Source organism: Etheostoma spectabile, chromosome 23 (genome assembly GCF_008692095.1).
Source record: "Etheostoma spectabile isolate EspeVRDwgs_2016 chromosome 23, UIUC_Espe_1.0, whole genome shotgun sequence".
In the NCBI taxonomy this organism is placed as follows: domain Eukaryota; kingdom Metazoa; phylum Chordata; class Actinopteri; order Perciformes; family Percidae; genus Etheostoma; species Etheostoma spectabile.
Window position 1 is genome coordinate 23,557,644 of NC_045755.1, and position 17,500 is coordinate 23,575,143.

The following is a 17,500-nucleotide window of genomic DNA, read 5'->3' on the forward strand; positions in this document are numbered from 1 at the left end:
ACATCAGCAGCTGATCTGTATCTTCTCTTACCAACCATGAAGTCTTCATCTCCTCATCAGAGGAAGCGTTGCAGCAGCAGCTCTTCTTCCAGTAATCCCCATCTTTACAACCACAGAGGCTCTTCATACACACGCTACACACCATTGATAAAGCTAGCTAATCATTTAGCAAATCAAGCTGTCTTATAAGTGCTTGGTCCCGTTTGGCCTCTCGCTCTGCTGCCTGCTTACATTGAGAAAATTTGAGCTTTGTTAGTTTGTTTCGAGATGGAAGAACCAGAAAACCCCTTCAACATCTTCAACACTTTGAGTGTTCGTGACGGTGAGGAAGGAGACCACCCCTAGCCCCACTTAGAGTTGATGTTTTCATTTGTGGAATGAACAGAAAATCCCAGAAAATTAAAATGAAGTGCCTACTTTACCTACTGAAAGATTGCAAAATAATGAACTTCAAAAATTCACCCTTAAATTTGAAGAAACATATCAAGGTAAGTTAAGCGCTCAGTGAGTGCTAACTAGCTAACTACAGTGGTGTGAAAAAGTGTTTGCCCCCTTCCTCATTTCCTGTTCCTTTGCATGTTTGTCACACTTAAGTGTTTCGGAACATCAAACCAATTTAAACAATAGTCAAGGACAACACAAGTAAACACAAAATGCAATTTGTAAATGAAGGCGTTTATTATTAAAGGTGAAAAAAAATCCAAACCATCATGGCCCTGTGTGAAAAAGTGATTGCCCCCTAAACCTAATAACTGGTTGGGCCACCCTTAGCAGCAACAACTGCAACCAAGCGTTTGCGATAACGTGCAATGAGGCTTTTACAGCGTCCTGGAGGAATTTTGGCCCACTCATCTTTGCAGAATTGTCCTAATTCAGTTACATTAGAGGGTTTTCGAGCATGAACGGCCTTTTTAAGGTCATACCACAACATCTCAATAGGATTCAGGTCAGGACTTTGTCTAGGCCACTCCAAAGTCTTCATTTTGTTTTTCTTCAACCATTCGGTGGTGGACTTGCTGGTGTGTTTAGGATCATTGTCCTGCTGCAGAACCCAAGTTCGTTTCAGCTTGAGTACACAAACAGATGGTCGGACATTCTCCTTCAGGATCTCTTGGTAGACAGCAGAATTCATAGTTCCTTTTATCACGGCAAGTTATCCAGGTCCTGAAGCAGCAAAACAGCCCCAGACCATCACACTACCACCACCATATTTTACTGTTGGTATAATGTTCTTTTTATGAAATGCAGTGTTCCTTCTACACCAGATATACTTGGACACACACCTTCCAAAGAGTTCCACTTTTGTCTCATCGGTCCACAGAATGTTGTCCCAAAAGTCTTGGGGATCATCAAGATGTGTTGTGGAGAAATTGAGACGAGCTTTGATGTTCTTTTTTTGATGCCGGCCACTCCTGGGAAGGTTCACCACTGTTCCATGTCTTCGCCATTTGTGGATAATGGCTCTCACTGTGGTTCGCTGGATTCCCAAAGCTTTGGAAATGGCTTTATAACCCTTTCCAGACTGATAGATCTCAATTACTTTCTTTCTCAATTGTTCCTGAATTTCTTTAGGTCTCGGCATGATATGTAGCTTTTAAGGATCTTCTGGTGGACCTTACTGTGTCAAGCAGCTCCTATTTAAGTGATGCCTTGATTGTGAACAGGTGTGGCAATAATCAGGCCTGGGTATGGCTAGAGAAATTGAACTCAGGTGTGGACAACCACAGTTATAGTATGTTTTAACAAGGGGGGCAATCACTTTTTCACACAGGGCCATGATGGTTTGGATTTTTTTTCACCTTTAATAATAAACACCTTCATTTACAAATTGCATTTTGTGTTTACTTGTGTTGTCCTTGACTATTGTTTAAATTGGTTTGATGTTCCGAAACACTTAAGTGTGACAAACATGCAAAGGAACAGGAAATGAAGAAGGGGGCAAACACTTTTTCACACCACTCTACAGTAATCTCTATTCCTCTCTTTCTGAGGAGGACTAGGCTCTCCTTCGAGTCACCTGCATGCCACAACAAACATGTGGTGTAGCTGTATTTTTGTCTGGATGGAAACAGTAGACTTTTCGTAGAGTCGTAGGGCTTTAACTCGCTATGAAGTGACAGAAACAGGTTGAGATGATGAAGAAAAAAGGTGTGGCAATTTGAACTTTGATCAACTGGGAACTATTGGGGAGCTGTGATCCTTGGAGGAAACCTGGAGAGAGCAATGAAACTCAGGGGTCTCCTGGGAAAATGGGGAGGGTTGGCAAGTATGAGTGCAGAAGTAGATGAAGTAGTGGGCACAAAAACTAGTGTTGTTATGATATGTATCAGCTCTGGAGCTCTCAATATGTCAGACTTTTAAGAAATCCATCCTGTGTTTATTTAACGTGACAATTGTGTTCTAAGGGTTCAAACCCTGAAGGGGGGTTGAGTTCGTCCCAGGTTAAAGATTGGCCATAAAAAACACTTCAAAACACTTTGCAAAGGGCTTAGCAAGTAATTGTCCATAACTCTACCTCTTGCAGCTATACTTCCTCTTTCTTTATCCAGTAATTAAACAGAAATCTATCTTAAAAGAAATGGTAGTTCTAGTAGTCCAAGCCAAGTTCTCCGTCCCAACTAAGAAAATACGGACGCTGGGTGGTGCCCCTCAGCGTCCATTACGATGCAAAAAGCACCATTCAGCATGTGGAAACTTGTGGAGGTTTCTGTACAGCGAGGGAGGAATTTGAGTGAAGAAGAGACCTTGTTGAAACAAAATAAAGACAGGCTGCAAACTGGATTGAAGGTTTAGGTGTTCGGTGGAAGGGTTTAATTGTTTTCTGCAGAGAACAATCAAATGACGAGAACAGCTTTCACAATGAACAGAGTTACAAAGTGGCCACGGTTCTGGTGAATACGATCAGTAATACACCTCCTTATATCCCCGTGCATCTGTCTCTAGTGCGTCAAGAATGACTGTAGCCGTCATTTTGTCTGAGAAATCAGAGATTTATCTCGTCTATAGAAGGCCTCATGGCTCCAACCTTGGTTACAGTGGAGAAATGCAGAGTCAGAACATTTTTAGCTGTCTCCAACACTGGAGGACTTATTTTAGGAAATACACATATTTCAGAGGCAAATTGAAGGATTTACTTATAATTATAATGAAAAAATCCCTTAAGAGATGAACAATTATTGAAAGAAAATCATCGTCTATGTAATGTTCCCATTACATTATGTACAGGGTGAATTCATGGCCGGGCTGAAGGCCGCGTAACAGTTTGGAAATATGTACCTGTGTCTGTAAGTGACACTTAAACCTTGAATGTTAGTTAATGACCAGATTCTTTGAGTGTTGGAAGTTTGGGCTCTTGAATAAAGGTTTTGCAACTGCAAATGCAACTGGTTAAAATGGGTCATTTTAATGATTAACCCTTGTCTGGTATTCGGGTCAAATTGACCCATTTCAAATTTTTACAAGAAGAAAAATGGTACAAGTTACATTTTTTCTACCTAAAAATCCATGGCCTTACCTTATTTTCTGTAATAAACATGTACTCCTGACTCAATTCAGAACACTGTTCTGGATATGACCACTTATGTTTTTTCCGACTCCGGCCCGTACCGAGAGGAGTGCTGGACCGAGGGCACCGTAACCCATGGCATCAACATCACTATCACGGTTTGTACTTCGATAGATCAGGAATTTATCAGAGCCAGACTCGGAGAAACAGTGGACCTGTCTTGTGGGGGAGAAGCTGGTAATCTGGACGTCCAGTGGCTCAAACAGGACTCTGGATATGAACAGAAGACATGGAGCAGAGTTTTTGGGGACAAGACAACATCAGAGATGGACGATGTTAGAGGAAGATACCAAGTGATGGACGATGTTAGAGGAAGATACCAAGTGGTGATAAACTCATCAGATCTTCGTGTTTCCAATGTCACGGCAACAGACTTTAGACGGTTCAGATGTCTGGTGATGGACCAGCAGCGGTGTGTCAGCAGTCGGACTGTAGAGTTGTACCCAAAGTATGAGAGAATCTACGGCTCAGAGGGACAGACCGCCGTGTTGCCGTGCACCGTCGCTGACTCCACTGATGAACAGCCCCCCCGCTGGTCTACTCCGATCTCCTCTGACCCAGGACTACTGAACCAGACTGATCCTTCAGTAGACCAGAACTACTCGCTGGTGTTTTCATCTCTGATGTTAAATCACTCAGGTGCGTACTACTGTGAAGTCTCTAGGAGACGGCAACAATATCTTCTGTTTGTGTGTCCCCCATTTGGCCCCCCCGCTGTAGAGCTCTTCTCAGAGGGAGATGATGTCACTCTCAGGTGCCCAGGTAGGGGGGGGGGGGGTAGGGGGTATGATTGGTTCATCAAGTCAGACCGAACAGAGGGAAGAGTCTTTAATGTATGGTCTGATCAGAGCATGAGCAGAGTGAGCTGGGACTATGCTAACTGGACCCTGGTTGTCTCTAATGTCTCAGTGGGGGACGCGGGGGGGTACTGGTGTGTAGTTTATGATGATGAAGACCAGCGTGTGTCCACAGAGAGGACGGTGGTGGTCTACGTGGAGCCCTTTGGGATCTACTCCACCTTCTTCAAAGTGAGATGCTCAGTGCTCAGCGTCCTGCTGCTGATGGTCTGGGCTGCTGTAGTCGCTGTGAGGAGATACACACACACACACACACACACACACACACAGAGAGACAGACACACACTTAATATGATCACACACACACACACACACACACACAGAGACAGACACACAATTAATATGATCACACACACACACACCCACACACACTTAACATGATCACACACACACACACACAATATGATCACACACACACACAAACACACAGACACACACCTAATATGCACATGATCAATTTATCATTGGCTTTAATACAGCCTGCTGCACAATGGCTGCACAAACAAGGGAGAGATGCGAGCTAGAGAGAGAGAGAGAGAGAGAGAGAGAGAGAGAGAGAGAGAGAGAGAAGAGGAGAGACAGAGAGAGAGAGAGAGAGAGACAAAAAGAGAGAGAGAGATTTAAGACACAACAAACAGAAATGATGGGAAATAAGGCATAAATACCCAATGATGATTATTATAAGAATATGATTATAATTATATAATCAAAACATAAAAGAAGTTGTGAATGGTAGAAGGTAACCTTATAATGATTATTATTATTATAATAATATGAAACATGTTTTAATTATGTTAGAAGGTAACCTTTGATCTGCAGTATTATGTTGTGTAGATATGTATTGTATCTGTTAGGGGACATTGGGTTAACAGTTTAACATGTTGGGAATTCACTTCTTAATATTACTGTCACCTTACAGATTATTATTTTACCTTCATGAGTGTGTGTCTATTTGTATGTGTTTGTGTCTGAGTGTGTGTGTGTGTGTGTCTGTTTGTGTGTGTGTCTGTGTGTCTTTGTGTGTTTGTCTGTGTGTGCCAGTGTGTGTGTTTGTCTGTGTGTGTGTGTGTCTTTGTGTGTGTGTGTGTGTGTGTGTGTGTCTTTGTGTGTTTGTCTGTGTGTGTGTGTCTGTTGTGTGTGTGTCTGTGTGTGTGTATGTGTGTGTTCTGTGTGTGTGTGTGTGTGTCTGTATGTGTGTGTCTGTGTGTGTGTATGTGTGTGTATGTGTGTGTGTATGTGTGTGTTCCAGATGTATTTTTAATGTTAATATTATGGGATGTTGTATATTATCTATGAAGGAATATGAATTGTCTTTAATGCATTTATAATAGTTATATCTTGCAGCGTTGTCAGTGTTATAAACGTGTAAATAACATGTTATAAACATGTTATTAACGTGTTATTAACGTGTCATTATATCTTGGGTATATCTTTAATCTATTGTCTGGATAGTAAAGATCATTAATAAACAATAAAACTTGTTTTGATTTTAGAATAAAAAGCCTTTGTTGTCATCATACACCTGTGCAGCACCTGAGCAACGAGACTGAAGCAACACCTGTACAGCATCAACACGAAATATAAAAATATTAAATATTAAATTATAATATTAAAATATATTATCAAAATATAAAGTGTAGGGAGGTAGTGCAGAGAGTGCAGAGTGGAGCCCTGAGAGCAACTATATAAACGAAAGTTGTGTAATTTCAGATTATTGAGAATATATAATTTACTAAATTAATTATTCCCATACTAACCAGAAACAGACCATAATAAATGTATTGTCATGTGCATTTAAAAGTACCAAGTATAATAAAATATAGTAAAATGACCTGAATATGTTCACTATAATCTGGATAAAATATAATAAAATGACCTGAATATGTTCACTATAATCAGAATAAAATATAATAAAATGACCTGAATATGTTCACTATAATCTGGATAAAATATAATAAAATGACCTGAATATATTCACTATAATCTGAATAAAATATAATAAAATGACCTGAATATGTTCACTATAATCTGAATAAACAATAATAAAATGACCAGAATATGTTCACTATAATCTGAATAAAATATAATAAAATGACCTGAATATGTTCACTATAATCTGAATAAAATATAATAAAATGACCAGAATATGTTCACTATAATCTGAATAAAATATAATAAAATGACCTGAATATGTTCACTATAATCTGGATAAAATATAATAAAATGACCTGAATATGTTCACTATAATCTGGATAAAATATAATAAAATGACCTGAATATGTTTACTATAATCTGAATAAAATATAATAAAATGACCTGAATATGTTCACTATAATCTGAATAAAATATAATAAAATGACCTGAATCTGAATAAAATATAATAAAATGACCTGAATATGTTCACTATAATCTGAATAAAATATAATAAAATATAATAAAATGACCTGAATATGTTTACTATAATCTGAATAAAATATAAAATGATGGATGGATCTGGTGGATCCATACTACAGTTTTTCTCAATTGTTTACACACAAATACTGGTACTTGAGACGCAATGACCACAACATGTAACTCAGTCACCAACCCCCTGAACCAATTCTGCCAAACTACAAGCACAATTCCTGCTCTACACTCAGACTGCAGTTCTAAAACACACTTTTTTCAAAACACTCCACACAATTCTCTGCCTTTGGCACAATTTTCATGAAGAAAATCTCTTGTCTTCACAAGGAACACACTGCCTTTCAAATATGCACACTGACCCATCACAAGGGCAAACCCCCGTCACACAGCTTTACAGTTAGCAATCAGAGCTTTAGCATCAAACGGCAAAAGGTGAGCTCTTCTGTTTTGGAGGAATGGAACATTGAAAACAGAGTCAGAACCAGAGGAGTGACAGTAGTAGGAGGAGGTGGACGAGGAGGAAGTGGAAGAGGAAGAGAAAGGCCAAGGACTGTAATCTCTGATTGGCAAAGAGCACAGCCGAAATGTGAGCCGGTACACTGTAGCATCCATCATCCCTAATTTCCGAAATGAGAATAGGTAAGAAATCTACTCTCACTAGAATATTGCAGTACTGCACAGTATTCCTACTTTGTATTCCTTCACAGTATTTTCAGTATTTTACTATTTGTTTGGCAGAACAACACAAGGTGGTCAGGAACGTCTTCTGTCTCTTTGACAGGAAACTGAACTCATGAATATGGTCTTAGAAAATAATGCCATACATAACACTACGGTAAATACAAAGAAAAACAATGACATATTTCCAAAATATTGATAGGGTACGCTTATCAACACTGGACCACGTCTTGTGCAGAAATCATCTCAGGATGAAGCAGGTCTACAGGGGGCCATTTGAACGCAATTCAGAAAGAGTCAAAGAATTGCAATATTACTAACAAACTAATTTTATTTGGGACAACGGAAGTTTCCACCGGGCTGCTCTGGTTTCTAACTGGTTCACTGCCCCCCCAGGCTTTTTAGTTGTTTATCTCCCTCCATATTCTCCATTCCTCCTATTGAGGAATTTTTTCTGCCTGGAGAAAGAAAGTGTTTGACCGAAATCCACAAGTGCGTTTACCTCTTCTCCGAGCTATAGAGGACGCATGTGGACATATAGCAGCTGATGCTTGTCATGGCTGGAATCGCCATGGCGATATTTCCCCCGCTGCTTGGCCCGGGAAAACACTGCTTGTGATGTGGATGAGGTGCTGTGGCCAGACCGCATCAGGAGACAGGATGCAGCATAGTAGGTTTTTTTTTAGCTTTTTTTACTGTAACTGTGTACAGTAAATTCTTCTGGTGTTTTGTATGTAGTGTATGTGCAACTTTGTGTTGGTTGGGAATGGGATGTACACTGTGTACATTGTTTTTGTGGGACACATAACATATATTTGTTACTGTGTATTTGTGTTTTCTGAGTATAAAAACAAATATTTTACAACACACTTATGTACTGTCTGTAGTGTAACACTGAACAAAAAAACAGCCTAAGTCATTCTAATGAATGGAGAAGAAGTGTTTTCCATCCATCATAGTGTTTTACATTGAGCTCATCAGTGTTCAACTGGTTCTTATGAATGTCTATTCATATGATGGTTTGTGTGTGTCATTTGAAAACAAAATACCATTTTGAGAAGAAACAACATTGTTTTGAATGTAAAGTTTAGTTTTGCAGGAGAAATGAGGGGTTTGCCCATTGTGTGTGTGTTTTTTGATTTGTGTGTAGTGTTCTGAGAATATGAGGCATTCTTTCAGAAAATGTGTGTAAACAATCGAGAAAAACTGTAATACCAGGAATTAAAGATTCCTAGTAGAATTTCCCTCTAGGAGTTATTCTTTTTCTAAATTGAAAGATCTGACAAATATGGTGATTATCACATTTCTTATCTAGCACAATATCCCCATTTTAAATTAACTTGTGTTGTGTTGCACTGTTCAACCCAAAAGGCAGGTGACCTTTAATCAGGGTGTTAAATTCCCTAAATGGGGACGGAAAGCCATGACGCAACAAAAACAAATGTCATATGTTAAAATAGCGCCAGAACTATAAATAAAGAAATAATGTTATGGATGGCACATTCAAACCAACCAGAGAAAACAAGGGATTTGTTTTTAGCTTTAATGTCTGCATTGTTCCAAATAAGTGGTTTCTGAGGCGAGAAGTTGTGAAGGAAACACAGTTTCCAAGCCAGAAGACACTGTTGCTGAAATTTAGATAATTTGATAGGTAATTTGGAGGGAGCATAGTTACGTTTTAAAAGGGAGGAAAGACCACCAACACTGTTAAATATATGATTAGGAATAAAAATCACAAGGATTTGGTATATATATATATAGGAGACAGAATGTTACTTCCTGGTGGGAGGACAAAGGCTTCTTTCTATATGTTAAATGCCAGACTTGACCTGATCAAGTCTTTAGAGGCAGAGGAAGAGAAGGAAAGGTGAGAGACAGTAGGCTGACTGGAGCTCTTCAGAGACAAAATGCATCTTCAACTAACCTCGCTGCATCATACATAAACAGTAATACATTGTTTTTTCAAAACATTGTTTTTAACTTTTTATAACACATGGTAAAACAAAATGGGAGAGAGCGTCTGTGTTCTATCAAACATACTTACACCTCTTTCATCCAAGTGTTAGGACTACCTTTAGTTTTGGTTATTTTTGATGTAGAGAATTGATCAGCCAAAGTTAAAGCATAAGGAAACTATTTTTTTTTTGTCCTTTAAAACAGAATGATGTCGTCTGTCAAAATCAATATTATTAATTCCACTTAACGCCAGCAGTTCTGTAACCATCAGAAATAGAAAGGGGGAAACGGGGCATCCCAGTCAAATTCCACATTTTATCTCAAATTTATCAGTAGGATTGTGATTAAGTATCACAGAACTATCACTGTCTTTATAAAGCATCTCTATAACATTAATAAAAGCATCACCAAAACCAAATAATTTAAGAGTCTTCAAAAGAAAAGTATGCTCAATAGTGTCAAAGGCCTTGTAGAAATCTAGAAAAAGATTAAGATCTGATGATTTCCATAAAGCCAGACTGTGTTTCAGAGATGATGTCACCAAGGCATGTTTTAAGGCTAATAGCATAAACTAAGGCTATTATTTTAAAATCAGTAGTTATTAGGGAAATTGGACACCAGTTGTCAACAAACCGTGTGTCCTTACCCTGTATAGGGATAAGTGAAATAATACCTTGTTTCATAGTGGTGGTCATCTCCTTCTGCTCCACACATCCTTTATACATAAAAAGCAACGGAACCTGAGTATATACCCAAAAAATGCACATAGAATTCTACAGAAAGCCGTCCATACCAGGAGCCTTTCCTTTTTTTCATGTAATGGATAGCTTTCATTATTCCAGCAGCTGTTATATTAGAATCACAAAGCTTTCACAAAGTAATGTTTGGGATGTACCTCCTTACTTAATCAATAAAGGTGCAATTACTGAGACTAAACATGGACGAGTATACATTTTATATTAAAAAAAAAAAAAAGCTGTGCCAAAATCTGAAACTTGAAAAAGTGACAGTAGATTGGGGACATTTATATTAAGAGAAGTTAAAGCTTTTCTTTACCCATTTCTTTTCTCTAGTGCGTTCTTCTCACCCTCTTATGGCCATTTGGCCCTTGTTCTTATAAAGGCCCCTCTGGTTAAATCCAAACAGAGCTCCTCAAGTTGTAAGTTAAGCCTTTTAATGTCAATTTTTCTTGTTCATTAATAGTATATTTAGACAATTCATTTAATCTATCAAGTAATTTAGTTTGCATGTGATTTTGATTAGCTTTTAACAATCTCCTAATAGTAATACATCTGCTATTGTACTTAAAGAACCCACATTTGTTGTTTAAATCCCTCAGTGAGGTTAGAAAAGATTGCAGATATAATGGCTATAATACTATTACTAAAAACTTTCATCTCTTAATAAGGTAATATTCTACTTCAAATAACTGCTTACTGAAGTAGTAGCCTGCTGGTCGCCCAATTTCATGGTTAACATACAATGAGGCCCAACGGGAGATGGCATACACTTTTTTCAGTTTTTCTCTGGCAAAGTATTCCAACAAACCGGTTTCAGCGTATGATGACAGATTATGCTGGGGCAAGCTGCGTCTGAGCTCAGTAAATCAGAGCATGGCGAAGAGTTTGCGGTAGAATAGAGAGGTTTCGTTCGTTTGCATCAGCAGATTTAACAATCTTGCATGTCATGCTCAGCACATTCAAATTCTGTCAACAACATGTCTCCACAAAAAAGAGTAAATCACTAATTTAGGGGAGGGACCTTCTTGTAGAATAATGAGACCAAAATAAAATGCCAGAATGGCAGACCATAAGTCACACCAAAAAGGATAAGAGTACCTTTTATAAATAATTTTCGCCTGATAATTTTCCAACCACTTTTTACACAAACGTTATGCACAAATAATAAAAACGCCACAACACTAGACATTAGTAATTTTCTTTGACAGGTTCACTCTTAATTCTCTGCATACAACGCATTTCAGTATCCCCAAACTCTAATAATCACTGTTATATTATTTTACCTCTCTTACCTTTTGATGTGCAAAATACGAATTACAAACTTTTCCAACGTAATTTTAGATCATTTGAATTTCTAACCATGTGCATGAAGCGGCTTTGACTGAAATTTATCAACAGGTATTTAATTGACTTGTACGCAAAACACAAAATGCTGTGATTCAGAATTTCACCCATTGCCTGATCCAAATCATTTTGGGCTGCCTGTCTCAAAGTCCCATTTGTTGTTTGCTGTTGTTGCAACGATAGTAGTTGTTGCTGTGGCACTAAAAACATTTTCTGTGTATGTTCCATCTCAAGTACGGGTGATTAAGCTGGTAATGAAGGGGATAGCCGCTCCTAACAGAGGCAGGAGAAAACCTCCTGTCTGATTGAGGAATTTCTTCTTTTTAGAATGGTTAACTTTTTTATCTGCTACTAAGCGGATAGCTCTTTTCTTCTTCTTTAACAATTTGTACTGTTTGGTAGACAAGGGGATGTTACCTCTTAAAATATTAAGAGCTATTTCACACAGGGCATTAATAAAGTCTGAGTTGGCATTCTTGATAATAGCTCCTCTAACTTTAGGCGCAGCTTTGCGGAGAAGTTGAAGTTGTGTGAGGTTTCGCTCCATGCGCGAGGACATTATAATACCTGGCGTTTCTTTTGCACGTACACAACCTGCTGTGATGAGATCAAACCTGTTCTGAGTCTGTACATGTCTGGTGTCTTGGCTTTATAATCTATCAGTAGATACCCGTATGCTGAACTAGTGGCGTCGTTAAAAGCCTCCAGGAAATATTTACTATTACCGGGGTACATCTGTCTACCCAATAAGTTTATTTGATTTTTGTCTCTCGGATTTTTAAATAGTATGATGTAATTAGTATTCAAGCTTATAGTGCGACTGGTTTTGCCTTGAATAAAAAGATTCTGTACAAGATAGAGGCAGCTGAGATTCCTGTGATGTACATATTTTGTAAAAATGTTTTGAACTTCAATATTGCTGCAGGCTTCACCCATTAAATCATCTAAAATAAGCAAGTTATTTTTATGGGTGGGTAGCAGTGTCTCGTCACAAAATGAATCAGGTATGCCGTTTACAAAATTTATATTTACAAACGTGAGTAGTTCGTCGTATAAAGGTTGCCAGCATGAGTAGATAAATACAATATTGTCGATCTTGTGTGAGATAACAGCCGCAGCATTTCGGGTTAAGTCTCTGACAAAGTACGATTTACCACAATTTGAGGGGCCACTTACGACGGCACTGAAAGGGTGTTGCAGTTTGCCGTCGAATTCGGTGTGATGTTGATTGTTAATAGCCATAAGGGAGCGTGGAATAGTCATGAAGAGCGCGGCGTTTGTTGTACACAACCTGGAGTTTTTTCGTCATTGAAGCGTTTTTGAGATGAAATAGTTTTTTATTGCGTGTGATGGTATGTGCTGATGTAACAAGATGTTGTTCGCTATGCTGATTGGCTACAAATGATTTTACCAACCCTATTAATGAGTCGGGAGTGACCACACCGGCATTTTTAGAATTGAGGGTAACCCCTTTGCATTTCACTTGGGTGGTTCCCTGGGCTGTTCGATACGCATAGCATTTTGGACCGCCTGAAACAAATTCGGTTATAAAGTCTTCATCTGGGTCCCCACACATCTGACCATCATTAAGCTCATCGGTAAGGTCACCTAGATAGGGGCCTAGTGGAGGAATCCACTCTCCTGGTTTGCTTGTGAAAACTACACTGTCTGTGTCACAATACAAAACACGCTCCTGCAGTTTATCCATGAGATTATACAATTCTAGGCGTGCATATGCTGTTGTCATCGCTCCTATAAAAATATTGACATCACGAATTCTGGAAGCTTGACTGTTAGCCTGACGCCACTGCACTATCGCCACATCTGGGGAAATGAATGAGAACTGCCTCACATCAAAGTTGTCACTGAACATGAGTTGTGTAAATCTGGTTGGCTCTGTTATGAGTTCTGTCACTGGTAAGTTGCTGCGCATTGAAAAACGACCCCACAGAGAATTTAGAAGCAATTTATTAATGCTACGTACCGCTTTGTTGACAGATATCTTATCGGGCTCAAGTCTGATGCCTTCTCTAGCGTAATAATTCTCAATGTACGCTTTTTTCTCATCTTCCGTTTTGACATTACCGGGGTATCCTGACGCTTGCTGTTTCAGTTTAAGGAATGTTTTCACATACTCTTTAAAAAGACTGTCGGATTTTTTCGGGAAGTGCCAGACTTCGTCAATGTGAGCTATTTTATAGCCTTTTTCCAACGCCTTCTGCAGCTCGAATGAGACCCACGTCCCCGCCAACTGTCTCTCACGGTCGTTGTGACCACATTGTGTTGTCTGATTCTCCTCACTGGCACATGTGGCACACAGAGGGAACATAAGCTTATCATGACAACGGTGGGGTAGCACAGGATGATAAAGGCCTCTGGGAGGATCCACCGCACACTTCACTAGGCCAAAATAATTTGAGATGTCATCAAAATCCCTATAGATTATTTGAGGATGTCCGATAGGGTAATCTTTCTTTGCCTGCACAGTGGGGTAGAGACTTGTAAAGTCGTAATATCTGATCATTTCGCTATCCGTAGCCTTGTGGTAAAGTTTCATGGCATTTGTTCGACCCCCAAATAGCGCATCACGCGGGTTTAGACGCGTTGTTTTGACATAGGTGGACATGAACGCTCTGATCCCCGGATCAGTCCCCACCACCCTGGCCCAGTCGCATTCCCACATTACAACAACTTTTAGACCGTATATTGACTTTAACGCGGCCAATCTGTTATTGAATTCAGTGTAGAGCTGTCCGTAGGATAGTTTCAGAGTAGGATTGCTTTCTGCTTGAGAATAACAGAACACACAGCCGTGGAAGTAGCATCCAGCAAACTCGTACCCCGTATGGGTGACGTTGCAGTACCCATCGACCGAATACGGCCCAAAGGTTTTTTCACCCCCATTGAGTGCATGTTGGATGACAATGCTCTCTCTATGTGACACATATCCTAACCACTGCATTGACACATCAGAATGTGTCTTATTTGGTTTTATGTAGGCCCCTTCGTAGGTCAGGGCCACACTGTCTCTGGGAATAAAGAGTGTTTTATAAACGCCCATACAACTGGAGGCTAGCGTTGTAAACACAAACGGATCTAGCGTTGTTGAGGCTATGAACGCGTCTCTGTAAATATTGCATGCCTTAACCAAAACAGCCACATCATTAGAACAGTAGCGGGCAAGCTCTTTGTTCAGGTCAAATTGCTTGTGTCGGATCGTTTGATACCATTCCATGAATGATGCCTTTGAAGCCTCAGACATAGTCTCAAACCCATAGTAGGATGGGTCGGGGTGCGGACCTATGTAGTTTTCATGTTCCACAGTATTAAATGTGTGAGGGAAATGCCCTTTTAACACATCAGTGAATCCCATGGCCGCGGGTGTTTTAGCTAACGCCATGGGAAGGAAGCTGAACGAATCAATCCACCTCTGTTTGAAGTCGTCGTCAAACATTGAGATAACGCGGGACCCCCTCATTATGAGTGTTGGACAGATATTTTGCATTACAAAATATTCCAGCAATATGTAGCTGTCGAACCCTGAGGCATTATGTGCTATGAAGGTTGCATTTCTATAGCGTGGTCTTCTGTAATGCTTAACAAATGCTGACACACAGTTTGTTCCTGAGAAACAGTACTTTGAACCGCTCGAATCAATACTACAAACATAGTTGGCAACGTGTCTATCATTCTGGTAACGTGTTTCAAAGTCGTAGTATATGTATTTTGCACCGGCTGGTGTTTTCTTGAGAGGCTGAATATAGCATTCATGTTTTGGTTCTATCATGTCTTCCATGCAGTGTGTGCATTTTAGTGCTTTACAAACGTGTTTTTTTCCTTTTTTCCATACTTGGTATGTCTTGCCGCAATTATCGCAGTATTTCATCCTGTCGCATGGGATAAAGTGATGTTTTGCATTCATTAGCTTATGCTGGGCTAGACAATGCTGGGATTTGCAAATGCGTTTGCAATCACCGCAGCGCACCGTATTACCGGGCTTGCGAAAACACGCGGTCTGACACACATTGCAGTTCATGCTGCAGCAATGTGTAAGATAATTTGTGTATGGGGCGTAGCAGTCATCACAGACATAGGGGGCACCGAAAAATGCTGTTTTGTTTTTAATGAGGTAGTAGTGGTCATCATGTAGATACAGCCACGCAGTACGTTCATTTGTCTCATCATGCGTTTTAAAAAGCTGGGGGTTTTTGCAGCCGGCAGCTTGATGAAATATTATGATCTTAATTTTCAAATGCTTCTGAAACTTGTCAATGTCAGAAAATGATACATAGTGTGAATGTTCATACCCCAATTCACTATACAGGCGCTTTGCATAGTCTAGTCTTTCATCTTTAGACATATTCTCATTAGCATAGTACGCGAGGCATATCCCAAAGCATAGCCCATCTCCTGTATTCATTGGATTAAAAAGCGAATTAATCTTCCGTTGTATGATGTCGTCATAACCCACGGAGCCTAGTTTACACCTAGCCCCTCCTGACATGCTACGTGCCACTGTGACGACAAACTCTAAGGAATCATCGGTTAATGATGAGTTGTTACTCTGCAACGCTTGAGCTATTTGATCTAGAAATGAGTCGACGTTGTAGTCATCGCATGAATGTAACACGGTTTGTATATCATCAGCCAACGCTGGACCCCTTAATACCACATTCAATACGCTGTCTTGTTTTGTGGATTGCAATGCTGTGTTAATCAGGCCTGTTAGGCTACTGTGAACCTGCGATGGGACACTACTAACATCAGTCAAATCTATTCCACTCAATGAGATGTTCTGACGGAATTCAGCAGCATTAAATTTCGGAATTTCTCTGACATTTATAGCGTTTGTTACCCTGCCTCCGCCCTGCCTGTGTGTGTATGGCGACGCTGTGCTGGTAGATGGTCTACTGTCCGTATTTAGAAATTGTTGTGCAGGGTTTGGCCCTGGTGTACGTACCGTCTGTACATCAGCTGCCTCTGTCTGTATTAGGGGTGTTCTGTGTAGCGATGCAGTGCTGGTGGACGGTACGCTGTCTGTATTTAAGCAGGTGTGTGGAGGGTTTTGCTCAGGTATGCATAGATGTTCTGACGCATGGGAGTCCTCATACACACTAGATACCAGCCTGTCTGAATTTAACAACGGTGTTGCTTCCTTTTTTTCATATTCTGTCAGTTGTTTGTCACACTTTGCCATGAATTCATCATCATCATAATCACTGTCTACATTGTATTCAATACCGGCAATTTTGTAGCACCTTTCAATAATTTTTGCATGTTCGTAGTCACTCTTTGGATCGTTTTCGAATAATGATAATAAATCATCATCACTATCCGGATTCTCTAGATGCTTTGATTTTTTTTTTCTTTTACGGGGGGGATCCATTTTAAAGTTAATCAAGTTTAGCCTTGGTGTTTGCGTTTTCTGATTGTCGCTGCTTGTAAAGGAGTTTGAACTGTCGCCAATTTTGCGCAATTAGTGTTTTTACCAACGCCTCTAATTTTGCATTCTTTTCTAAGACGGCTGTCTCTAATGCTGCATTCTTTTCTAAGACGCTTTTGATTTGATCTTTTACATCACCACGGAGATTGTCTATTTTAACATTTATGACGTCAATTATAGAATCGGCAGGGGTCTGTATTTGACTAAGATCAACCCAGGAATTGAAAAAATCTTCACCGTCTGATAATGTCACCGGTTCTTGAGTTGTGTCTGTTGCTACATACTGTTCAAGAGGGTTGCTCTGACCTAACTGCTGAATGTCACCACTTGATAAATTCACACATGTCTCATGCCCAGGTATAATTCTTAAATCAGCGGACGCACCAGGTTCGTTGAGTCCATATGCGTGGATCAGTGCAGCCTCGGCATCCTCGTCTGAAGTGACAGGTCCTTGGTCTGGTAGTGTTGACACATTGGGGTCATCATCATTTACTTCTGGGGCTCCAATCCA

The 17,500-nt window shown here is 39.8% G+C and overlaps 1 protein-coding gene across 1 annotated transcript in view; it reads right to left on the bottom strand.

The window, feature by feature from the left end:
• The window catches only part of LOC116673482 (uncharacterized), a 31,885-nt gene that overhangs the window by 897 nt on the left and 13,488 nt on the right, over positions 1-17,500 (bottom strand). The window lies entirely within an intron of this gene.